The sequence below is a fragment of the Schistocerca piceifrons genome, chromosome 8, assembly GCF_021461385.2.
Source record: "Schistocerca piceifrons isolate TAMUIC-IGC-003096 chromosome 8, iqSchPice1.1, whole genome shotgun sequence".
NCBI lineage: Eukaryota > Metazoa > Arthropoda > Insecta > Orthoptera > Acrididae > Schistocerca > Schistocerca piceifrons.
This window is the reverse complement of record NC_060145.1, coordinates 113,344,714-113,368,487: the sequence shown is the minus strand read 5'-3', so window position 1 is coordinate 113,368,487 and position 23,774 is coordinate 113,344,714.

The following is a 23,774-nucleotide window of genomic DNA, read 5'->3' as shown; positions in this document are numbered from 1 at the left end:
GAATATTTTTCGTAGGGAATAGCGGTCAAGCAAAATGTCCTTTAAAAATGGACTAAAAATGGCTCTGAGCACTATGGGACTTAAAATCTGAGGTCATCAGTCCCCTAGAACGTAGAACTACTTAAACCTAACTAACATAAGGACATCACACACATCCATGTCCGAGGCAGGAGGTTCCAGACTAAAGCGCCTAAAAATGGACATAAACAGCCTCGACCACAGTAACATTTATTTTGATGGTAACAATTTTGGTTCAGCTGACGAAGAGTTCTCGGGCTTCCAGCCGGGTGGCGGTGTCTTCTAACTGCGACGTTTCGACGAGTGACATACTCATCATCTTCGCCAGAAGATGATGAGTATGTCACTCGTCGAAACGTCGCAGTTTGAAGACACCGCCAAACGGCTGGAAGCCCGAGAACTATTCGCCAGCTATATACGCCGGGAAAGCATACATTCAAATTTTGGTTCAGTTTTTGACCATCCTCAGACTCCCATTCCGAAAGGTGAACATAGAATGGATTTAGAGTGATGTCTGATAATAGTAGTAACGTATAAGATACATCATGTGTAACAAATATTGAAAACTTAACTCCACCCGAACAGGCCAAAAAGGCCCAATGGTACCGACCGGCCGCGTGTCATCCTCAGTCCACAGGCGCCGCTGGATGTCGCTGGATGCGGATATGGAGGGGCATGTGGTCAGCATACCGCTCTTCCGGCCGTAGGTCAGTTTACGATACAGAAGCCGATCTCAATCTAGTGGCTCCTCAGTTTGCCTCACAAGGGCTGAGTGCACCCCGTTCGGCAGACTGGATGGCCACTCATCCAAGTTTTATCCCAACCCGTCAGCGCTTAACTTCGTTGGCACTGCGGTAAGGCCGCTGGCGTAACAAGTGTTAAAAGAACAAATTATACACGTGATAGTGGGCGGCGACGGTCAATGGAGCGTGTGTTTTAACTGCACGAACGTCTACTGATAAGGAGAACAACGCAGCTGTTGCTTAAATACGCGATGTTCCGCCCACTGCATACCTAATTACGTCAACCATAGCCAATCAGGCACGCAGGACGTAAAACAGTTATTACAGTGAGGTACATACAGACTGGTAACGCGAAAGCTAATAACAAATGAAGAAGTAGGTGCTTTATACACTACTGGCCATTAAAATTGCTACACCAAGAAGAAATGCAGATGATAAACGGGTATTCACTGGACAAATATATTATACTAGAACTGACATGTGATTACATTTTCACGCAATTTGGGTGCACAGATCCTGAGAAATCAGTACCCAGAACAACCACCTCTGGCCGTAATAACGGCCTTGATACGCCTGGGCTTTGGGTCAAACAGAGCTTGGATAGCGTGTACAGGTACAGCTGCCCATGCAGCTTAAACACGATACCACAGTTCGTCAAGAGTAGTGACTGGTATATTGTGACGAGCCAGTTGCTCGGGCCCCATTGACCAGACGTCTTCAATTCAAAAATGGTTCAAATGGCTCTGAGCACTATGGGACTCAACATCTTAGGTCATAAGTCCCCTAGAACTTAGAACTACTTAAACCTAACTAACCTAAGGACATCACACACACCCATGCCCGAGGCAGGATTCGAACTTGCGACCGTAGCAGTCCCACGGTTCCGGACTGCAGCGCCAGAACCGCTAGACCACCGCGGCGGCCGTCTTCAATTGGTGAGAGATCTGGACACTGTGCTGGCCAGAGCAGCAGTCGAACATTTTCTATATCCAGAAAGGCCCGTACACGACCTGCAACATGCGGTCATGCATTATGCTGCTGAAATGTAGGGTTTCGCAGGGATCGAATGAAGGGTAGAGCCACGGGTCATAACACATCTGAAATGTAACGTCCAGCGTTCAAAGTGCCGTCAATGCGAACAAGAGATGACCGAGATGTGTAACCACTGGCACCCCATACCATCACGGTGGGTGATACGCCAGTATGGCGATAACGAATACACGCTTCCAATGTTTCTTTGACCGGTATGTCGCCAAACACGGATGCGACCATCATGATGCTGTAAACAGAACCTGGACTCATCAGAAAAAATGACGTTTTGCCATACGTGCACCCAGGTTCGTCGTTGAGTACACCATCGCAGGCGCTCCTGTCTGTGATGCAGCGTCAAGGGCAACCGCAGCCATGGTCTCCGAGCTGATAGTCCATGCTGCTGCAAATGTCGTCGAACTGTTGTCTTGCAAACGTCCCCATCTGTTGACTCAGGGATCGAGACGTGGCTGCACGATCCGTCACAGCCATGCGGACAAGGTGCCTGTCATCTCGACTGCTAGTGATACGGGGCCGTTGGGATCCAGCACGGCGTTCCGTATTACCCTCCTGGACCCACCGATTCCATATTCGGCTAACAGTCATTGGATCTCGACCAACGCGAGCAACAATGTCGCGGTACGATAAACCGCAATCGCGATAGGCTACAATCCGACCTATATCAAAGTTGGAAACGTGATGGTACGCATTTCTCCTCCTTACACGAGACACCACAAAAACGCTTCACCAGGCAACGCCGGTCAACTGCTGTTTACGTATGAGAAATCGGTTGAAAACTTTCCTCATGTCAGCACGTTGAATATGTCGCCACCGGCGCCAACCTTGTGTGAATGCTCTGAAAAGCTAATCGTTTGCATGTCACAGCATCTTCTTCCTGTCGGTTATATTTCGCGTCTGTAGCACGTCATCTTCGTGGTGTAGCAATTTTAATGGGCAGTCGTGTATTATGTAAAGTAACTGCTGCAAAGAGCTTTTCGTCAATATGTGATAAACATATGTATAAAAGAGATAACCTACCATAATCGATTGCGAGAACGCAATAGAAGTCTGTGAGGATTTACCGCAAACTTGTTCATTGTACGGCAGTACAGACAGCGGCTGAGCGACGCGAATGGCTCCCTTGGAGACGGCGTTGTCGTGTCGATATGCGTCATCCAGCAGAAGACGATTTCAGAGCTGCGACAGCGACTGGATGTTAAAAACGTACTGGCATGCTGCCAAACGTGGATAAAAGCATGCCAGGTACTGCAGATTGCTCCTAGATGGTAGTGCCAGTGAAAATACTGCTTGAGTGACGCCGTTATTTGTAAGTGAAAATAATGATTGAGTGACGCCATTATTTGCCATGGAAGAGCGTGAGCTGTCGATGTACACATTTTAACAGAAGACGAATACAGAGTTGCCACTGGTTGTTCCTGGTGTTGACGAAACGCTGTTTATAACATTACTTTATAGACTGTAAAGCACTTAGCTTTCGTGTAACCATTCTGTATACACATTAAGTGCTAAAGAAATTGGCACACCTGTCTAATATCGTGTAGGGCCCCCGCAAACATGCAAAAGTGCCGCAACTCGACGTGGCATGGAGTCCACTAATGCCTGAAGTAGTGATGGCGGGAAGTGACACCATGATCCTTCTGGACTGTCCATAAATCCGTAAAAATACGAGGGGGTGAAAATCACGTTGCAAGGCTTCCAACAAGATATGTTCAATAATTTTCATGCCTGGGGAGTTTGGTTGCCAGCGAAAGTGTTTAAACTCTGAAGAGTGTTCCTGGAGCCACTATGTGGCAATTCTGGACGTCCTGGCATTGCCCTGCTGAAATCGCCCAAGTCCGTCGGAATGCACAATGGACGTGAATGGATGCAGATGATCAGACAGGATGCTTACGTATGTGTCACCTGTCAGAGTCGTATCTAGACGTATCAGGGGTCTCATATCACTCCATCTGCACACGCGCCACACCATTACAGAGCCTCCACCAACTTGAACAGTCCCCTACTGACATGCAGGATCCATTGATTCATGAGGTTGTCTCCATACCCGTACACGACCATCCATTCGATACACATTTGCTGTGCTGCAAGCTACGTAAATTTAAGTATTAACTGTGTTTTTCTTACTTGTCATTTCTTTTTCCGTGTGTTTTTGCTTTTAGGAAGCTTTTATTTTCGAATACTAGTAATAGAGTTCCACAGATTTCGTGTTTGTTTTGAATACAGTCCAGAGACAGGTAGTGCTTATTTTCATTGTTTCCAACAAGAAGTGTCTAGTAACCACAGTTTGGTCAGCTATCAGCCGCCTTTAGTGAATTAGCAGTCTACTTAAAAGTTCCCAGAATGATATTTTCACTCTTCAGTGGAGTGTGCGCTGATATGAAACTTCCTGGCAGATTAAAACTGTGTGCCGGACCGAGACTCGAACTCAGGACCTTTGCCTTTCGCGGGCAGGAGAGCTTCCTTAAAGTTTGGAAGATAGGAGACGAGGTACTGGCAGAAGTAAAAGCTGTGAGGACGGGGCGTGAGTCGTGCTTGGGTAGCTCAGTTGGTAGAGCACTTGCCCGCGAAAGGCAAAGGTCCCGAGTTCGAGTCTCGGTCGGGCACACAGTTTTAATCTGCTAGTTGAAAGTTAATCAACTCTCTACAGTAAATTGTTGATTTCTTAGGATGGATAGGATGTGTGACTGCTACGTACGGACGCAGGAGGAGCTGGCCACTGTTCGCGAACAGTTGAACGTGTTGATGGCCGCGGTCAGCCGTCTTCAGGCTGCTGCCTTGGAGTATTGCGGCAATGGGGAATCTGGTGTGTCGCATGGTACACCCCAGGTGTTACATGCTTCACCCACGGTCCCTGCTGTCGAGACATCTTCGTGGGTACCGGGCGCGGTTGGGCCACCCTCTCCCCAAGGGGAGTGGCGGATTTAGCGGCGTTCGCGTCCCACGAGGCGGAGGGGCAATGTGGAGGCTGGCCGTGTGGCATCGCCAGCTCTGTCTGTGAGTGGACATGTGGCAGCTCCTTCAGCAAGGTCCGAGCAGGCACACGGGGGGAGGGGTTTATTAGTGATTGGGAGCTCCAATGTCAGGCGGGTGATGGAGCCCCTTAGGGAAATAGCGGAAAGGTCGGGGAGGAAAGCCAGTGTTCACTCTGTCTGCTTGCAGGGGTTTATCATCCAAGAAGTGGAGGAGGCCCTGCCGGCGGCGATAGACACTGCAAATTGTTGCTCATGTCGGCACCAATGGAAATGGAAATGAGCGTTTGGCGTCATTGGCCGGGAGGCCCCTCGCGGGGCAGGTCCGGCCGCCATATCGCAGGTCTTATTACATTCGGCGCCACATTGGGCGACCTGCACGCCGGATGGGGATGAAATGATGATGAACACAACACAACACCCAGTCCCTGAGCGGAGAAAATCTCCGACCCAGCCGGGAATCGAACCCGGGCCCAGAGGACGGCAATCCGTCACGCTGACCACTCAGCTACTGGGGCGGACTCGGCACCAATGACTCCAGCCGTCTGGGTTCAGAGCTCATTCTCAGTTCATACAGGCGGTTGGCGGAGTTGGTGATGGCGGAAAGCCTCGCTCGCGGGGTAGAATCTGAGCTAACTATTTGTAGTACCGTGCCCAGAACCGATCGCGGTCCTCTGGTTTGGAGCCGAGTGGAAGGCTTAAACCAGAGGCTCAGACGATTCTGCGGAGATCTGGGGTGCAAATTTCTCGACCTCCGCTATCGGGTGGAGAAATGTAGGGTCCCGCTGAATAGGTCAGGCGTGCACTACACGCAGGAAGCGGCTACAACGGTAGCATAGTACGCGTGGAGTGCACAAGTGGGTTTTTTAGGTTAGAGAATTCCCTCCCTAGGCCCGACAAGACGCCTCCTGAGACGCGGCAAGGTAGGAGTAGGCAAAATGCAACAGGGAATAACAATATTTATGTGCTAATAGTAAACTGCAGCAGCGTCTGTAGAAAGGTCCCAGAACTGCTCTCATTAATAAACGGTCACAATGCCCATATAGTACTAGGGACAGAAAGTTGGCTGAAACCAGACGTAAACAGTAATGAAATCCTAAACTCAGATTGGAATGTATACCGCAGAGACAGGCTGGACAGTGAAGGGGGAGGCGTGTTTATAGTGATAAGAAGTGCAATAGTATCGAAGGAAATTGACGAAGATCCGAAATGTGAAATAATTTGGGTGAAGGTCTCGGTTAAAGCAGGCTCAAACATGGTAATTGGATGTCTCTATAGCCCCCCTGGCTCAGCAGCTGTTGTGGCAGAGCACCTGAAGGAAAATTTGGAAAATATTTCGAGTAGATTTACCGACCATATTATACTTCTTGGTGGAGATTTTAATTTACCAATATAGACTGGGAGACTCAAACCTTTATAACGGGTGGCAGGGACAAAGAATCCAGTGAATTTTTTTAAAGTGCATTATCTGAAAACTACCTTGAGCAGTTAAACAGAGAACCGACTCGTGGAGATAACATATTAGACCTGCTGGTAACAAACAGACCGGAACTATTTGAAACAGTTAACGCAGAACAGGGAATCAGCGGTAATAAAGCGGTTACTGCATCGATGATTTCAGCCGTAAATAGAAATATTAAAAAAGGTAGGAAGATTTTTCTGTTTAGCAAAAGTGACAAAAAGCAGATTTCAGAGTACTTGACGGCTCAACACAAAAGTTTTGTCTCAAGTACAGATAGTGTTGAGCATCAGTGGACAAAGTTCAAAACCATCGTACAATATGCGTTAGATGAGTATGTGCCAAGCAAGATCGTAAGAGACGGAAAAGAGCCACCGTGGTACAAAAACCGAGTTAGAAAACTGCTACGGAAGCAAAGGGAACTTCACAGTAGAAATAAATATAGCCAAAGCCTTACAGACAAACAAAAATTACACGAAGCCAAATGTAGTGTGAGGTGGGCTATGCGAGAGGCGTTCAGTGAATTCGAAAGTAAAGTTTTATGTACTGACTTGACAGAAAATCCTAAGAAATTTTGGTCTTATGTCAAAGCGGTAGGTGGGTCAAAACAAAATGTCCAGACACTCTGTGACCAAAATGGTACTGAAACAGAGGATGACAGACTAAAGGCCGAAATACTAAATGTCTTTTTCCAAAGCTGTTTCACAGAGGAAGACAGCACTGCAGTTCCTTCTCTAGATTGTCGCACAAATGACAAAATGGTTGATATCGAAATAGATGACAGAGGGGATAGAAAAACAATTAAAATCGCTCAAAAGAGGAAAGGCTGCTGGACCCGATGGGATACCAGTTCGCTTTTACACAGAGTACACGAAGGAACTTGCCCCCCTTCTTGCAGCGGTGTACCGTAGGTCTCTAGAGGAGCGTAGCGTTCCAAAAGATTGGAAAAGGGCACAGGTCATCCCCGTTTTCAAGAAAGGACGTCGAACAGATGTGCAGAACTATAGACATATATCTCTAACGTCAACCAGTTTTTAGAATTTTGGAACACGTATTATGTTCGAGTATAATGATTTTTCTGGAGACTAGAAATCTACTCTGTAGGAATCAGCATAGGTTTCGAAAAAGACGACCGTGTGAAACCCAGCTCGAGCTATTCGTCCACGAGACTCAGAGGGCCATAGACACGGGTTCCCAAGTAGATGCCGTGTTTCTTGACTTCCGCAAGGCGTTCGATGCAGTTCCCCACAATCGTTTAATGAACAAAGTAAGAGCATATGGACTACCAGACCAATTGTGTGATTGGGTAGAAGATATCCTAGATAACAGAACGCAGCATGTCATTCTCAATGAAGAGAAGTCTCCCGAAGTAAGGGTGATTCAAGCGTGCCGCAGGGGAGTGTTGTAGAACCGTTGCTATTCACAGTATATATAAATGACCTTGTGGATGACATCGGAAGTTCACTGAGGCTTTTTGCGGATGATGCTGTGGTATATCGAGAGGTTGTAACAATGGAAAATTGTACTGAAATGCAGGAGGATCTGCAACGAATTGACGCATGGTGCAGGGAATGGCAATTGAATCTCAATGTAGACAAGTGCAATGTGCTGCGAATACATAGAAAGGAAGATGCTTTATCTTTTAGCTACAATATAGCAGGTCAGCAACTGGAAGCAGTTAATTCCATAAATTATCTGGGAGTAGGCATTAGAAGTGATTTAAAATGTAATGACCGCATAAAACTAATCGTCGGTAAAGCGGATGCCAGACTGAGGTTCATTGGAAGAACGCTAAGGAAATGCAATCCGAAAACAAAGAAAGTAGGTTACAGTACACTTGTTCGCCCACTGCTTGAATACTGCTCACCGGTGTGGGATCCGTACCAGATAGGGTTGATAGAAGAGATAGAGAAGATCAACCGGAGAGCAGCGCGCTTCGTTACAGGACCATTTAGTAATCGCGAAAGCGTTACGAAGATAATAGATGAACTCCAGTGGAAGACTCTGCAAGAGAGACGCTCAGTAGCTCGGTAAGGGTTTTGTTGAAGTTTCGAGAACATACCTTCACCGAGGAATCAAGCAGTATATTGCTCCCTCCTACGTATATCTCGCGAAGAGACCATGAGGATAAAATCAGAGAGATTAGAGCCCACACAGAGGCATAGCGACAATCTTTTTTTCCACGAACAATACGAGACTGGAATACAAGGGAGAACCGACAGAGGTACTCAAAGTACCCTCCGCCACACATCGTCAGGTGGCTTGCGGAGTATGGATGTAGATGTAGATGTAGAGACTCGTCCGACCAGGCAACATGTTTGTAGTCATCAACAGTTCAATGTCGATGTTGACGGGCCCTTCGGCTCCGAAAGCTCCAAACTCGTCGTTGGTCACGTTCTTGCAGGATCTTTTCCCGGCCGCAGCGATGTCGGAGATTTAATGTTGTACCGGATTCCTGATACTCACAGTACATTTGTGAAACGGTCGTAGGAGGAAATCCCCACCTAATCGCTATCTCGGAGATGCTGGTCCCATTCCTAGTGCGCCGGCTATAGCACCACGTTCAAACTCACTTAAACCTCGATAACCTACCATTGTAACAGCAGTAACCGACCTAACAATTCCGCCAGACACTTGTTGCGTTATATAGGCGTTGCCGACAGCAGCGCCGTATTCTGCCTGTTTACATATCTCTGTATTTGAATAGGCATGCCTGTACCAGTTTCTTTGGCGCTTCAGTGTATATTATGTATACTATTGTAAGGTAACGGGCGAGCTGTGACGCCCTGGAAATATTCTATGTTCGCAGTTGAGGCGGCCGCACAGGGCGCTCGTCAAAGCCGCGGCTCGTTAGCAAACACGTGGTGCCGAACGTTAACTGGACCAACGCTAGCCGGACGAGAGACGTAAACCCCAGCGCATGGTCCAGCCGCGTGGCTGGGAATTCCGCTGTGACGAGGATGGTGCTTCGTGTCGATGAAGGAGGCACGCCGGGAGTGCCAAAGATGGATGTCTTTGTGAAGCCTTAATGGCAGACATTTGACAGTTCGTATAGAAATTAATAGTAGCTAGATTAATCATGATACCTCAAAAATAAACATGTACTATTATTTGCACGACGAATCTGATGGAGTAATCAGATTTTCAATATCTTCATTAGTTTAAAGTTTAGTACCTGTCGGTAAATTATACAAGTAACACCCAGCAACGAATTTCCACAATAGAAACGCTTCATCCGATTTTGTCAATCGCCGTGTCTTTAGAAAGCTATTAGTGTAAACCAAAATTGGTATGAATTACAGACATGTTACTTAAATAGTGCATGAGTTATTGGAGGTCAAAGTGGCCGATTACTATCGATCGCGACAAGCCATAAGTACTCCACAGTTACACGAAAAAACGGTAGCAGCATGCTTATAAATATGTTGATTCATCCGTATCTTTGTTAATATGCGATATATGATTTCATGAAGTTACTGTTCAGTTATTTACTGTGTTTCAGAAAGCACAGAGACATTAGTCTCCTGGCCTACCTTTTGCTTCCTTTCTTTTGATATATGTTTATTTAATTGTTTATGTATTTAATGATGTGTGTTAGAGCGTGTTTATGATCCAGCCGTAGGAATATTTATTTAATTTCAAGTTATTTAAATGTAACCCTTGTAATTCGTATGTGTTTAAATATGTGTGTGGGTGCGTTGGCTTGAAGACATGGCGCGAGCGCTCCAGCCACCACAGCGCTCGTGAATGGGGAGACTGGATGGAAGCGAGTTCGGGAGAGAGGACACGAGGCAGTATGGGACAGGACACGGGAAGTGTTGGACGACGCGGCAGACGCACAGTCGTGGGAAAGACTTGGGGTGGAGCAGTTTGCGCGTGATCGCGAGAGATAGAAATATTTCGGAGTGCCGACCGGTGCTCTTGAGTTATTTCCGTGGCTTCTGCAGTGAAGACGTAGTGTGCGTTTAGAAGTGAATATCTCGCGAGCTATGTTGTTCTTCGTAACTAGTTTACGTGCAGTAGGATTCTATTGTTTTCCTCTTATTCAACTTATATTTTATTTAATTGCTGGATCATCGACACCAATAAGTGTTTTGCAGAAATATACAGCATTCTCAAAAGTACTTCTACTATCGTTCTCATCATTTAAAGTCGTTAAGATAGTATCCGCAGTTTTTATTTAACTGCAATCTTTCATATATAAATTTCTATATTAATTCGCAATTGCCGAGTGATAGGAACCTTCCAACATTCGATTCACGTGTCTATTCACATTGTATACTGTAGACTCAGCAGTATTCGGCTTGTAATGCGGCAACTGCGTATCTCAGACCCTAGACAACGAAACCCGCCAAAACTTTTAATATAGCAACTCAGAGTCGGAGAGTGCGTAGTTATATGAAAGCCCGCACCATGTTTACAGAATGGCCACTGAAGATGCGCACTCTCTCTTGTAGAAGCCTTTACTTTGATATTTTGATTTGTCCACGAAATGTTAACGTTACCTCGGTACATGAGACACACTGAGTCAAAGAAAATTCTCAATGGTTCAGCTACTGAGAGTAGCGCTTCATTCTATGCGAAGGATATTAATACGTCTGAGAAGTTCACTGATGAGACCCTCAAAAGCCTTGTCATCATTAGGACTGCGACAAGAGGGATGCGAGAAGGCACGCTCCGGTTTTTAATGACGCGCAAGTTTGAGCGGCCACTGGCTGAATGTGGCGACCACGACGGGCCGGCGTTAAACTTGGCCGCCCGGCCGGTTTGACGCGGCATAGAGGAAGAGGCGGGGAGGGCGCGAAGTTGAGCTGGCAGGCGCGCGGGGGCGGATGAATGCCGAGGGTGCGTCAGCCAGAGGCCGGCTCGCTGTCCTCCCCGTTAGCGCCACAGATATGCCGAGGGACAAGGGCTGCCGCTACGTACTTTCTTGCGATTGCCCATCCGTTATTTTCGTCTCTTCCAACATCGCCAGTCGACACGAAGCATGTAAGAGATTGTCAACGTGTTTCTTATGCCAGTATTATTGACGAGGCAGTTTCTTTTACGATCGTCTTCTTTTTTCTACTTCTGATTCGTCGTTTCTAAGGTTGTCAAACTACCGTAGCAACTATAGATTACGATAGGTAAGTGTAGTCTACTGTAATTTTTCTAGCAGCATTAGTCAATTAAGAATGTTACTATGCTAACTGTACGTTAAGTGTGTTGCAAACCTATAGGGCGTTATCGCATTTCGATAGCTTTGTTAGCATCGAAGTCAGTATCTCACTACACTCCCTTAGAAACAGGAAGCAGGGAACTGCCTAGAAACTTAGGATATACGAAGGGTCGCATTACCTACAGAACATCTTCCTCTCTTTTATTTAAAAATACATGGTATTTATAGAAAAACTGAAATTTTCGATGTTTAATTCATATTATTCGAAAATTGTTGATTTGCAATGCGAAACACAGAGATGATGTAGTAAAACTAAAGGAAATAATACTGATTTATAATGCAGCGTTGGGAAAGCCACTATCCTAAAAAAAAGGTAATGTTAAAAAAAACACAAAACAAAAATATGTCGAATATCCCTTCAATACCTCGTGAAACTTATACAGGGTGTCACAAAAAGGTACGGTCAAACTTTCAGGAAAAATTCCTCACACACAAATGAAGAAAAGATGTTATGTGGACATGTGTCCGGAAACCCTTAATTTCCATGTTAGAGCTCATTTTAGTTTCGTTCCACCTAAGCTCAATGGAGCACGTTATCATGATTTCATACAGGATACTCTACCTGTGCTGCTAGAACATGTGCCTTTACAAGTACGACACAACATGTGGTTCATGCGCGATGGAGCTCCTGCACATTTCAGTCGAAGTGATCGTACGCTTCTCAACAACACATTCGGTGACCGATGGATTGATAGAGGCGGACCAATTCCATGGCCTCCAGGCTCTCCTGATCTCAACCCTCTTGACTTTCATTTATGGGGGCATTTGAAAGACCTTGTCTACGCAACCCCGGTACCAAATGTAGAGACTCTTCGTGCTCATATTGTGGACGGCTGTGATACAATACGCCATTCTCCAGGGCTGCATCAGCGCATCAGGGATTCCATGCGACGGAGGGTAGATGCATGTATCCTCGCTAACGGAGGACATTTTGAACATTTCCTGTAACAAACTGTTTGAAGTCACGCTGGTACGTTCTGTTGCTGTGTGTTTCCATTCCATGATTAATGCGATTTGAAGAGAAGTAATAAAATGGGCTCTAACATGGAAAGTAAGCGTTCCCGGACACATGTCCACATAACATATTTTCTTTCTTTGTGCGTGGGGGATGTGTCCTGAAAGTTTGGCCGTACCTTTTTGTAACACCTTGTATAAAACATGATCCTCTTATTCACAAACAACTTTCGCATTTATCAATAATAACAGGAAATTATTGCATTCGATCATGATGAAGAACATTCTATTGAGCACATAATAACAATGGGGTTTTAGATTCCGTTCTTCATGAGCGATTTGTTCACGAATTCAACATCTTTTAGCTATTCATTAACTGTTGTTAATCAGTTTTGGTTTTTCAGCAAAAAGGTTAAGTTTCGAATTTTCTTTGTGAGCCTACTGTCGTTTATTCTACTACAGGTGATCGCCAAACGTTATTTGCCATTTCCTGGTGAAATTACAACAGTTGTAAATTTTATTGAGGAAATAATACGCATTTAATTAGTCGCTGTGGACATAATAGTCCTGAAATTTTTATCTCAGAAACATATAAGGAGCAATAATACAGTACTGATGGATACTAAACCCATAATGAATGCAGTTCCGTTTTCATGCCGAAGCTGTTGCTGTCTTTCGTGTAATCTATTAAAATGAGTTCATTCGACTGAATACCTCTCTATCTACAGGACGTATAAAAAAGTATTGGTTATGCTTAGTATGTTGCCCCGGATGACAATCTCATCACTTTGGTAGAGCGAAATGCTCTTAGTGGACGTCCATTAATTACGTGAGGTTTTCTTTTCAAGATGTGGATTAGCGTCCCCTTTTGGTGTGATGTCGCACGACCCCCTCCCCTTACAGTGAGGTAAAAATACGTAAAATGGTTTCTTATTTCTTTTTAAATATTGATTAAAAACTTTAATAAAAAAGTGTTATATTTAGAAAGTGTATTGTTGTTGTTGTTGTGGTCTTCAGTCCTGAGACTGGCTTGATGCAGCTCTCCATGCTACTCTATCCTGTGCAAGCTTCTTCATTTCCCAGTACCTACTGCAACCTACATCCTTCTGAATCTGCTTAGTGTATTCATCTCTTGGTCTCCCTCTACGATTTTAACCCCCCACGGTGCCCTCCAATGCTAAATTTGTGATCCCTTGATGCCTCAAAACATGTCCTACCAACCGATCCCTTCTTCTAGACAAGTTGTGCCACAAGCTTCTCTTCTCCCCAATCCTATTCAATACCTCCTCATTAGTTACGTGATCTACCCACCTTATCTTCAGCATTCTTCTGTAGCACCACATTTCGAAAGCTTCTTTTCTCTTCTTGTCCAAACTGGTTATCGTCCATGTTTCACTTCCATACATGGCTACACTCCATACAAATACTTTCAGAAACGACTTCCTGACACTTAAATCTATACTCGATGTTAACAAATTTCTCTTCTTCAGAAACGATTTCCTTGCCATTGCCAGTCTACATTTTATATCCTCTCTACTTCGACCATCATCAGTTATTTTACTCCCTAAATAGCAAAACTCCTTTACTACTTTAAGTGTCTCATTTTCTAATCTAATCCCTTCAGCATCACCCGATTTAATTTGACTACATTCCATTATCCTCGTTTTGCTTTGGTTGATGTTCATCTTATATCCTCCTTTCAAGACATTGTCCATTCCGTTCAACTGCTCTTCCAAGTCCTTTGCTGTCTCTGACAGAATTACAATGTCATAGCGAACCTCAAAGTTTTTACTTCTTCTCCATGAATTTTAATACCTACTCCGAATTTTTCTTTTGTTTCCTTTACTGCTTGCTCAATATACAGATTTAATAACATCGGGGAGAGGCTACAACCCTGTCTCACTCCTTACCCAACCACTGCTTCCCTTTCATGCCGCTCGACTCTTATAACTGCCATCTGGTTTCTGTACAAATTGTAAATAGTCTTTCGCTCCCTGTATTTTACCCCTGCCACCTTCAGAATTTGAAAGAGAGTATTCCAGTTAACGTTGTCAAAAGCTTTCTCTAAGTCTACAAATGCTAGAAACGTAGGTTTGCCTTTTCTTAATCTTTCTTCTAAGATAAGTCGTAAGGTTAGTATTGCCTCACGTGTTCCAACATTTCTGCGGAATCCAAACTGATCTTCCCCGAGGTCGGCTTCTACCAGTTTTTACATTCGTCTGTAAAGAATTCGCGTTAGTATTTTGCAGCTGTGACTTATTAAACTGATAATTCGGTAATTTTCACATCTGTCAACACCTGCTTTCTTTGGGATTGGAATTATTATATTCTTGAAGTCTGTGGGTATTTCGCCTGTCTCATACATCTTGCTCACCAGATGGTAGAGTTTTGTCATGACTGGCTCTCCCAAGGCCATCAGTAGTTCTAATGGAATGTTGTCTACTCCCGGGGCCTTGTTTCGACTCAGGTCTTTCAGTGCTCTGTCAAACTCTTCACACAGTATCTTATCTCCCGTTTCATCTTCATCTACATCCTCTTCCATTTCCATAATATTGTCCTCAAGTACATCGCCCTTGTATAAACCCTCTATATACTCCTTCCACCTTTCTGCCTTCCCTTCTTTGTATTAAACAATGTTTCTTTGGATTAAACAATGTTTTTAACACGTGATTCAAAACACTATTTTAGCCTCCTTAGATTACGAAACCCTCGTAAAATTGGTGATTGTAGTAGGGTATAAAACAGGGCATTTTGTACGTAATTTGATATACAACATACCATTTGAGATCTAATAATGGTAATCACCTAAAGAATAATCTATAAATTATAGCTTCCTTCGAATAAGACGTGGTGTAGCAAACTTAACGATGGTTTAGTAGCAATGTCACATTTGCTACCCTTTAGTGCTGTAGAACTAAACATGCCAACCTTCAGTACTATTCATCGACTAAACGGCTCAACGAAAATAGTAGTAAGAGTTTTGGCGGATCCCTAAAAAATTGACCTTTTATTGATATACTATATAGGATAATTCAGCTGCCCCTACCTATGGGTTTCATGCAACCCCCAGTGCCTTAAAAAACCACGTGTGAGATTTTCATATTCTCTCACTCGCTGTATGCTAACTACTACTCCTACGAAAAAATGAACAGGACCTTTTTGTACAAAAGTTAATGTAGTTAAATTTTGGACTGAGATAAGTTTCCGGTTGAGTTATTCAAGAAAAACGTACAAAAGCGACCTTCGAGCGCTGTTTTCTTCGATAACTCGGAAACTGTGGGCTCGAGCGGAAACATTAAATTTCCTACAAAAAGATTCTGTTTTTTTTTTTTGTGCAGGAGTAATTGTTTGCGCATAGCGAGTGAAAGAATATGAAAATGTCGCGTGCGGTTTTTGAAGGCACTACAGATTACATTAAATCCATAGTTCGGGGCTGCTTAAGTTCCTTCCACTTCTTGCTCGTACATGTTTTTCCACTTGTTGGCATGCCATGTAAGATATGCATTGTACAAGTTTTAATATAAATTGATGGTGAATAAAATTGGCTTTATATGTGTTGTAGAATATCACGACTGACTGACATATGCAGTGATTTCGACTGGTGCGGCAGGTAACTCCACAAATTAAATGTGACATCTGTGCGGCACTTGTTTCGGAATGGGAAATCCCGGGCATATACACGTGCAAAACATACAGTTAATTTCAGAGAGGCCATAAAGACTACAAAATTTTCGAAAACATTATCATTGACCTTATATAATATAATTAAATATATATAATTAAAAAACAGTCTTGATCGCAAATTTCTTTTAATCGAAGTGACCGGTTTCAATCCTTAAGGATCATTTTCAGACTCCGGAACGGCAGGTGGACTTCCATGGAGCAAGCTGCGCCGAGCCACGACGCTGAACTGACTGCACTCTAATATTGTCTAAGCTTGGGATTAATTTTATAAAATAAAATGTTAACCATATTTATGATGCATAGTTTCTGAATTAAAATGTCTTCGAGCCACTCTCATATCTGAAACTAAGCCACATCCTCGTACCTTCATTAAGTCTAGCGTGCCACTGTGCCATATGCTTTCGAATGCCCGTACGGTCGCTTTGAAATGTACACAGCCAATTTCCTTTCTCATCCTTCCCCAAGCCGAGCTTGTGTTTCATTACTAATAATCCCGACGTCGACGGTACGATGAACCCCAATTTTCCAGCTTTCCTTACGTCCTCTCCTAAAACGACCCGGCGTGATATTCGAAGGTGATAGAAGAATATCCACCTTCAGCCCTTCTCGGATACGGTTTCTCTAAATATAGTCAGGCGGGTTTCCGTGAGAACAAGGTGAAGGTAAAATGGAAAGCTTTCGTCTTACTTAGTTTGGTTACGTGATCCAGTTTGAAGACAGCGACAACCAAAGAATATTTTGATGTGGAATTCACCTTATCTATATCCATTCAACAGGTCCTGTCGCCGTCTTCCGCACTTTCAATAAGGACAAAAATGACTGTAATTTTATCAGAGTCCGCGAAGAACTTGGAAGAGTAATTAAACGGAATCGATAGTGCAATGAAAAGTGGTTACAAACCGAACATCAACAAAAGTAAAACAAGTGTAATTGAATGTAACCGGACAATATGAGGCGACGCTGAGGGAGTTACATTAGGAAGCCGGATACTAAAAGTGGTCGACGAGCTTTGCTATTTTCGCAGTAAAATAACTGCTGACGGGGCAAGAAGAGAGGGTATGACGGAAACTGGCAAAAACAATAAGAGTTTCTGAAAAAGAAAATTTTGTTACGTCAAATATAAAATGCAGCGTTAGAAAGTCTTCTCTGTAGGTATTTCTATGCAGCATAGTCTCGTGCGGAAGAGAAACGTGATCGCAAAACCAGTTTATGTGAGAAGAGAATATAAGCTTTTGAAATGTAGTGGTACATAAGAATATTGAAAATTAGATTGGGAGATCGAATAACTAATGAGGTGGTATTGCCTGAAACGATTTAGGAAAATCACGGAAAACCTAATTCTGGATGGCCTGCCGCGGGACTGAAACGTCGTCCTCGCGAGTGCGAGTCCAGTGTACTAACCACTGCACCACCCCGCTCGGTGGAGACCTAGGCTTGAATAATGTAAGGAGATTCAAATGAATTTGAGTTGCAGTAAATATTCGGGGATGAAAATGCTTGCAGAAGGTAGACTATCTTGAAGAGCTGTATCAAACCAGTATTCGGAATTAAGACCACAACAGCCACAACCAAAGTGTCATCAGTTTTAATTTGCTTCCATCATAACTCTTTTGATGTACAGGTTGAATAGTAGAGAGGAACGGCTGTATTCCTGCTTTAACCCCTAGTTAATCACAACACTTATCTCTTGGTCTTCCTTTCCTACTGTTCTTACTTTACTCTCGTAAATAATATAGCCAATTCATAAATCGTGGAAAATTGTAGGGATGAGAACTGCAATTTCGGTCGATACTTATCAATAGAAATGGTTAATACGCGAAGTATATATGCCGATCGTTTGTACTGGCAGCCGGCCGTTGTGATGGCCTTAGGTTAGTTAGGTTTAAGTAGTTCTAAGTTGTAGGGGACTGATGGCCTCAGATGTTAAGTCCCATAGTGCTCAGAGCCACTTGAACCATTTGAACCAAGCCATGACATGCATAAAGTACGTTGAAGGTATCGATGCAAGATGCATTGCCAAATCCGCGTGAAAGGTTGAAACCTCCAAACAAAACTTCCAAGTCTTAGCGACATCGTCTGTGAGCTGAAAAGGAATACATGCTAAAAAAGAAAAAAAGTGTAGGGATGGGGACAGGTGGGAAAGGGTTATGTTGCTACACCTGCAAATAGTAATATAAGATTATTTGAATACGTGGTGTCGTCAGAAAGAACAGACACAAAGCGGAATCCGCAGTTTTGATACATTATATGTAAATAGAATGTGGAGGGGAAGAAAGGAAAGAAAAACGAAGGAAATACTGATGTCAGCTGTATCGGGACATTGTGCATAATCAGCAGCGAGGAGTGAAAATGTGTACTGAACTGGTAATCGAAACTGGGATCGTCTGCTTACAAAGCAGGTGTGTTAACCACAGTGCCATCTGTGCGAACTGTCTCAGAGCGCCTCACAGCCGACCCATACTACCCTCTATTGCCAGGTATCCGCAGTATTTCGTTTCCTCTATGCTCGCTACTCTGAGTTTCCCACAGGAGGTCGGACGCACTTGTGCATCCGCAGTTGTACAAATTAGGAATCTGGTTTTATTTAAGCCAGGGGGACTATAAATTGCACCATCCTATGAGTTATGTCCCTTAGAGAATGGTGCTAATCTAAGTTTAAAGAATTTTTTTTTCTTTATTGTTATTTCACACCTTACATAAGATAGGCTGGCAGCGGCACAGTACGCGGCTCTTCAGCCACAGGTACTACAAGAGAAAAACAATGGAGACACAGAATGAACATAACATAATGGGGGACAAGAAACAGTAGACACAGTAACGAAAAAACACGAAGCCGTTTACACGTGCAGAAAACCGAAGAAAATGTTAGCACTGAACATGGACACTGATGATGGAGACGACACGTGAACGATGGAGCGTGGGCGGCGAAAACGCTGAGGCACAAACACGACGGCACACACACAAAACTGATGGCGATGATCTCCGGTGCGCGAATGTCCACTTAATGTGTGCGAGTCCGGGGGCCTGCCAAGAGGGGAAGAAGGTGGGGGGGGGGGAGGGAGAGGGGAGAGCGGAGATGCCAATGGCAGAGGAGATGGGAGGGGAATGAAGGAATGGAGGATAAGGGAAGCCTGCGGGAGGCGGGGGGAGGAAGGGAGGAGGGAGAGAGAAGGGAGAGAGGGTGTCCTGAGGAAGAAACACAGGAAGTGGGAGAGGAGAATCAAAGTTGATAGGAGGGGTAGATGGAGGGGAGGAGGGCATCATCAGGGAGGGGGAGCTGGCGGAAGCCACCTTGGGAGAGAGTAAGGACAGTGGAGAGATGGAGAGCAGGTGGGACGTGGAAATACAGGCGCGACAGCGGAGAGGGTGGGAGAGGATGGGAGAGACAAGTGGGTAAGGGGGATCTAGTTTATGGGAGGTGTAGAGGATCCGTATCCATCAAGGAAAAGGAGGAGGAGGGGGAACGGAATAAGGTCGTAGAAGATCCGCGTGGGGGAGGGGAGACGGATGCGATAGGCGAGGCGGAGAGCATGGCGTTCGAGGATTTGAAGGGATTTGTAAAAGGTAGGATGGGCAGAGATCCAGGCAGGGTGGGCGTAGCAGAGGATAGGGCGGATGAGGGATTTATAGGTGTGGAGGATGGTGGAGGGGTCCAGACCACATGTGTGGCCAGAAAGGAGCTTGAGGAGACAGAGTTGGGAGTGTGCCTTGGCTTGGATTGTCCAGAGATGGGGGGGTCCAGGAGAGGCGACGGTCAAGGGTGATTAAGGAAATGTTCAATATTTTAGTTCTTATATTACTTTATATGTAAATTGAAGGTGGTGGGTGGGGGTGAAGAAAGGAAAGGAAAGCCAAGTGATTATTGGTGTCAGTTGCATCAGATCATTACGCGGAATCTGCATTCGCCTGGATGGACAATGGATCCATCTTCTTCAGTTCGGATGCACAAGTATGTCCGACCTCCTGTGGGAATATCAGAGTAGAGAGCGTAGAAGAAATGGACACGGACTGCAGACAGGTGGCGCTCGGTGGAAGTGTGGGTCGGCCGTGAGGCGTACCGCGATAATCCGTGCATTTGCAGCAACACTGCGTCCCGTATGGCGCAGTAGTTAACGCACCTGCCTAGTAATCAGGAGGTCCTGGGTTCTAATCCAGGTCTGGCAAACATTTTCACTCGTCGCTGCTGATTCCGCATAATGTCCCGATGCAGTTGACATCAGTAATCCTTTCGCTTTCGTTTCGTTTCCCCTTCCCACCCTCTCCCCCACCCTTTCCACCGCCTTCTACCTTCAATTTACATAGAAAGTAATATAAGAACTAAAATACTGAACATTCCTTAAACTTAGATTAGTACCTTTCTTTAAGCTCACGGACATTGTTTCTAAAAATGTACCCTCTGGTGCAAATAAGGAAACCAGATTCCTAATTTGTACAACTTGCAGATGTTTAGAGCATTAAGTGTAGTATGGTTATTTTCCACAGAATTTCCATTATTTAAATCAGATTCCAGAAAAACATCCTGCAGTTGAGGAAGGCATCGTTTAAATAATTTTGTAACTTACTGCTTAGGCGTAAATTTCAAAAACGGTACATAGGCAACTCCCTTTTATAACTGTACAAATTCTTTAAAATAACACAAAAAAGAAACGCCATGAAAATATTAGCGGGAAGAAGGCAGAGGACGACAGAAATTGCTGCTCATTGGAATGAAAGTGCTCTCGCGAGACGCAGGAAACTCTGCAAGGCTGCGCAAATATTGACGCAGCGGCGCAAAAGTCGATGGGAAGTCGGGGGCGGAGCGCACGTATCAAAACAGTGACCGCGACGCAATACTGGTAGGAGGAAGTATCCGGAAGAGCAGGGGGCAGTCAGTGCAGGGCCACCGCCGTAGATACTGTTACCAGTGCCGTTCCCAAATCTCGCACTCCCAATGGTGCACTGTCGCTGACCGGCTGCAACAGTCCAAGAAAACAATACTAATCGCCGTTATTTAGGTTTCTTTTTTTTTTAGGCTACCAGTTTCGACGATATATTAACGTCATCTTCAGGCTCTGCTTCAATCGAGTAAACTTCGTGTTGCGAGATACAGCAGCACTTTTAATCGGTCTCGTAACGATTTTACGGGAGTGCGTGCTCCTTGGACACCTGTCAGCAACCTTTTTATTTTTAGGCTACCAGTCTCGGCGATACTGTCTGGTGTCCAAAGAGCACGCATGCCCTTAAAACCATTACGAGACCGGTTAAAAATGCTGCTGTATCTTGTAACTCGATGGTTACACGACCGGCCGCTGTGACCGAGCGGTTCTAGGCGCTTCAGTCCGGAACCGCGCTGCTGCTGCGGTCGCAGGTTCGTATCCTGCCTCGGGCATGGATGTGTGTGATGTTCTTAGGTTAGTTAGGTTTTGGTAGTTCTAAATCTAGAGGACTGATGACCTCAGATGTTAAGTCCCATAGTGCTCAGAGCCATTTGAACCATTTTGAACGTAGGTTACTCAATTGAAGCAGGTCTGAATATGACGTAATTTATCGTCGAAACTTGTAGCCTAAAAATAATAAGGCTGCTGATATGTGTCCAAGGAGCATCCATGCCCATAAAATCGTTACGAGACCGGTTAAAGTGCTGCTGTAGTTTGTAACATGGTTACTCGATTGAAGCAGGCCTGAAGATGACGTAATGTATCGTCGACACTGATAGCCTAAAAATAAAAATAAAACCTAAATAACGGCGATTGGTATTGTCTTCTTGGATACTGGCCAGCCGTAGTCCCACACTCAAGCCAGAAGATGGAGTCACATTCATTGTCTACAACAGTGGTTCCCAACATGGGGGTCCGCACAATTTTAACTAAAAGAGGTTTAAAACACCTACTTCTTTACCATTACAAAAAAAAATGGTTCAAATGGCTCTGAGCGCTATGGGACTTAACATCTGAGGTCATCAGTCCCCTAGAACTTAGAACTACTTAAACCTAACTAACCTAAGGATATCACACATCGATGCCCGAGGCAGGATTCGAACCTGCGACCGTTGTGGTCGCGCGGTTCCAGACTAAAGTGCCTAGAACCGCTCGGCCACAACTGCCGGCAGCTAAAAGAGGGCAACATTACAAAATTGTCATTTTTTATGCATAAGGAGCGATCACAAAGTTTCCGTTCGAAGGCCGAACAGTCCAGAATCGGTTTGCCAATAAGGCAAAATCGCCGCGGGCACTGATTCGATCATCCCTCCAACGGACGAGGTTGAGAATACCCGTTTGGTGGTGGTGGTGGTTAGTGTTTAACGTCCCGTCGACAACGAGGTCATTAGAGACGGAGCGCAAGCTCGGGTTAGGGAAGGATTGGGAAGGAAATCGGCCGTGCCCTTTCAAAGGAACCATCCCGGCATTTGCCTGAAACGATTTAGGGAAATCACGGAAAACCTAAATCAGGATGGCCGGAGACGGGATTGAACCGTCGTCCTCCCGAATGCGAGTCCACCCGTTTGGTAAAGCAGCGTTTCCTGCTACGTGAGAAGACTATAACTGCCTGCTGCACGTCCTCGTCGGACTGGAGTCTTCGATCCTTCAAGGCCTTTTCTAAGGGACCGAAGGTGTGATGATCTCATGGGGAGAGATAAGGACTATAGAGCCAATGTTCGAGTGTGTCCCACCTGAGCTGGTGTAACTTCTGCATAACATCTGTGAAACAGGGACGAACACGGCGCACCATTCCATATAGATGGCTTTCGGTAGACATGCTGCCCCATACACATTCTTCATTCTCAGATGGGTGTCTACCGGTATTTCTGGTGTTCGTTCAAGAAATGGTTCACATGGCTCTGAGCACTATGGGACTTAACATCTGTGGTCATCAGTCCTCTAGAACTTAGAACTACTTAAACCTAACTAACCTAAGGACATTACACACATCCATGCCCGAGGCGACCATAGCGGTCGCGCGGTTTTAGCCTAGAACCGGTCGGCCACTCCGGCCGGCCTGATGTTTGTCCTTCAGCCGCCAGTAAAAGAATATAGCACTTTGGTCAAGTTTAGACGCAATTGGTAATAACGCCGTCATGGTTCACGTTTCCGCATTTACCGCATTCACGCCGGAAAGGCACGAATGCCACGCCAATTCCTTGCCTATATGTTGGTGCTTATACACTCGCATAGGAGTCGTCGATAAGTTGCAGATACGCTGTAGCAGCACCCATGCACGAAATATTTTTTCGTCTGTTATACCGTATTTTACGGACAATCAGACGCAACGGACTATAAGACGCGCCTTAATTATCAAGCAATTCTTAATGTAAAATTATTTTTATTATTAGACTGCAAAGCTAGACTAAAAAAATTTTAGTTTATAAAACCGAACATTTAAAATCCCTGAAAATCGTCATCTGAACTTCCTTCTTCTTATCCTCTTCGTCGTCATCGTTGTCCTCTTCATATATAAGATGGTCTTCACTCTTATCGATGTCTTCTCTCGCTCTACAACACGACTGTTTTATCCATTGGCACTCATGGTTCATTGAAGGTCATTTTAAAGCTCCCTTCGGGATGAATTCATGTTGGATTTCATCTATCATTCACTTGTGCATTCCTCTCTCGTATAATGTTTAAATGATTTATGTATCGAGACATCAAGAGGCTGCAACTATGGAGTAAGCCCTCCCGAAGTAACAGCAAGCTCTGTATTTC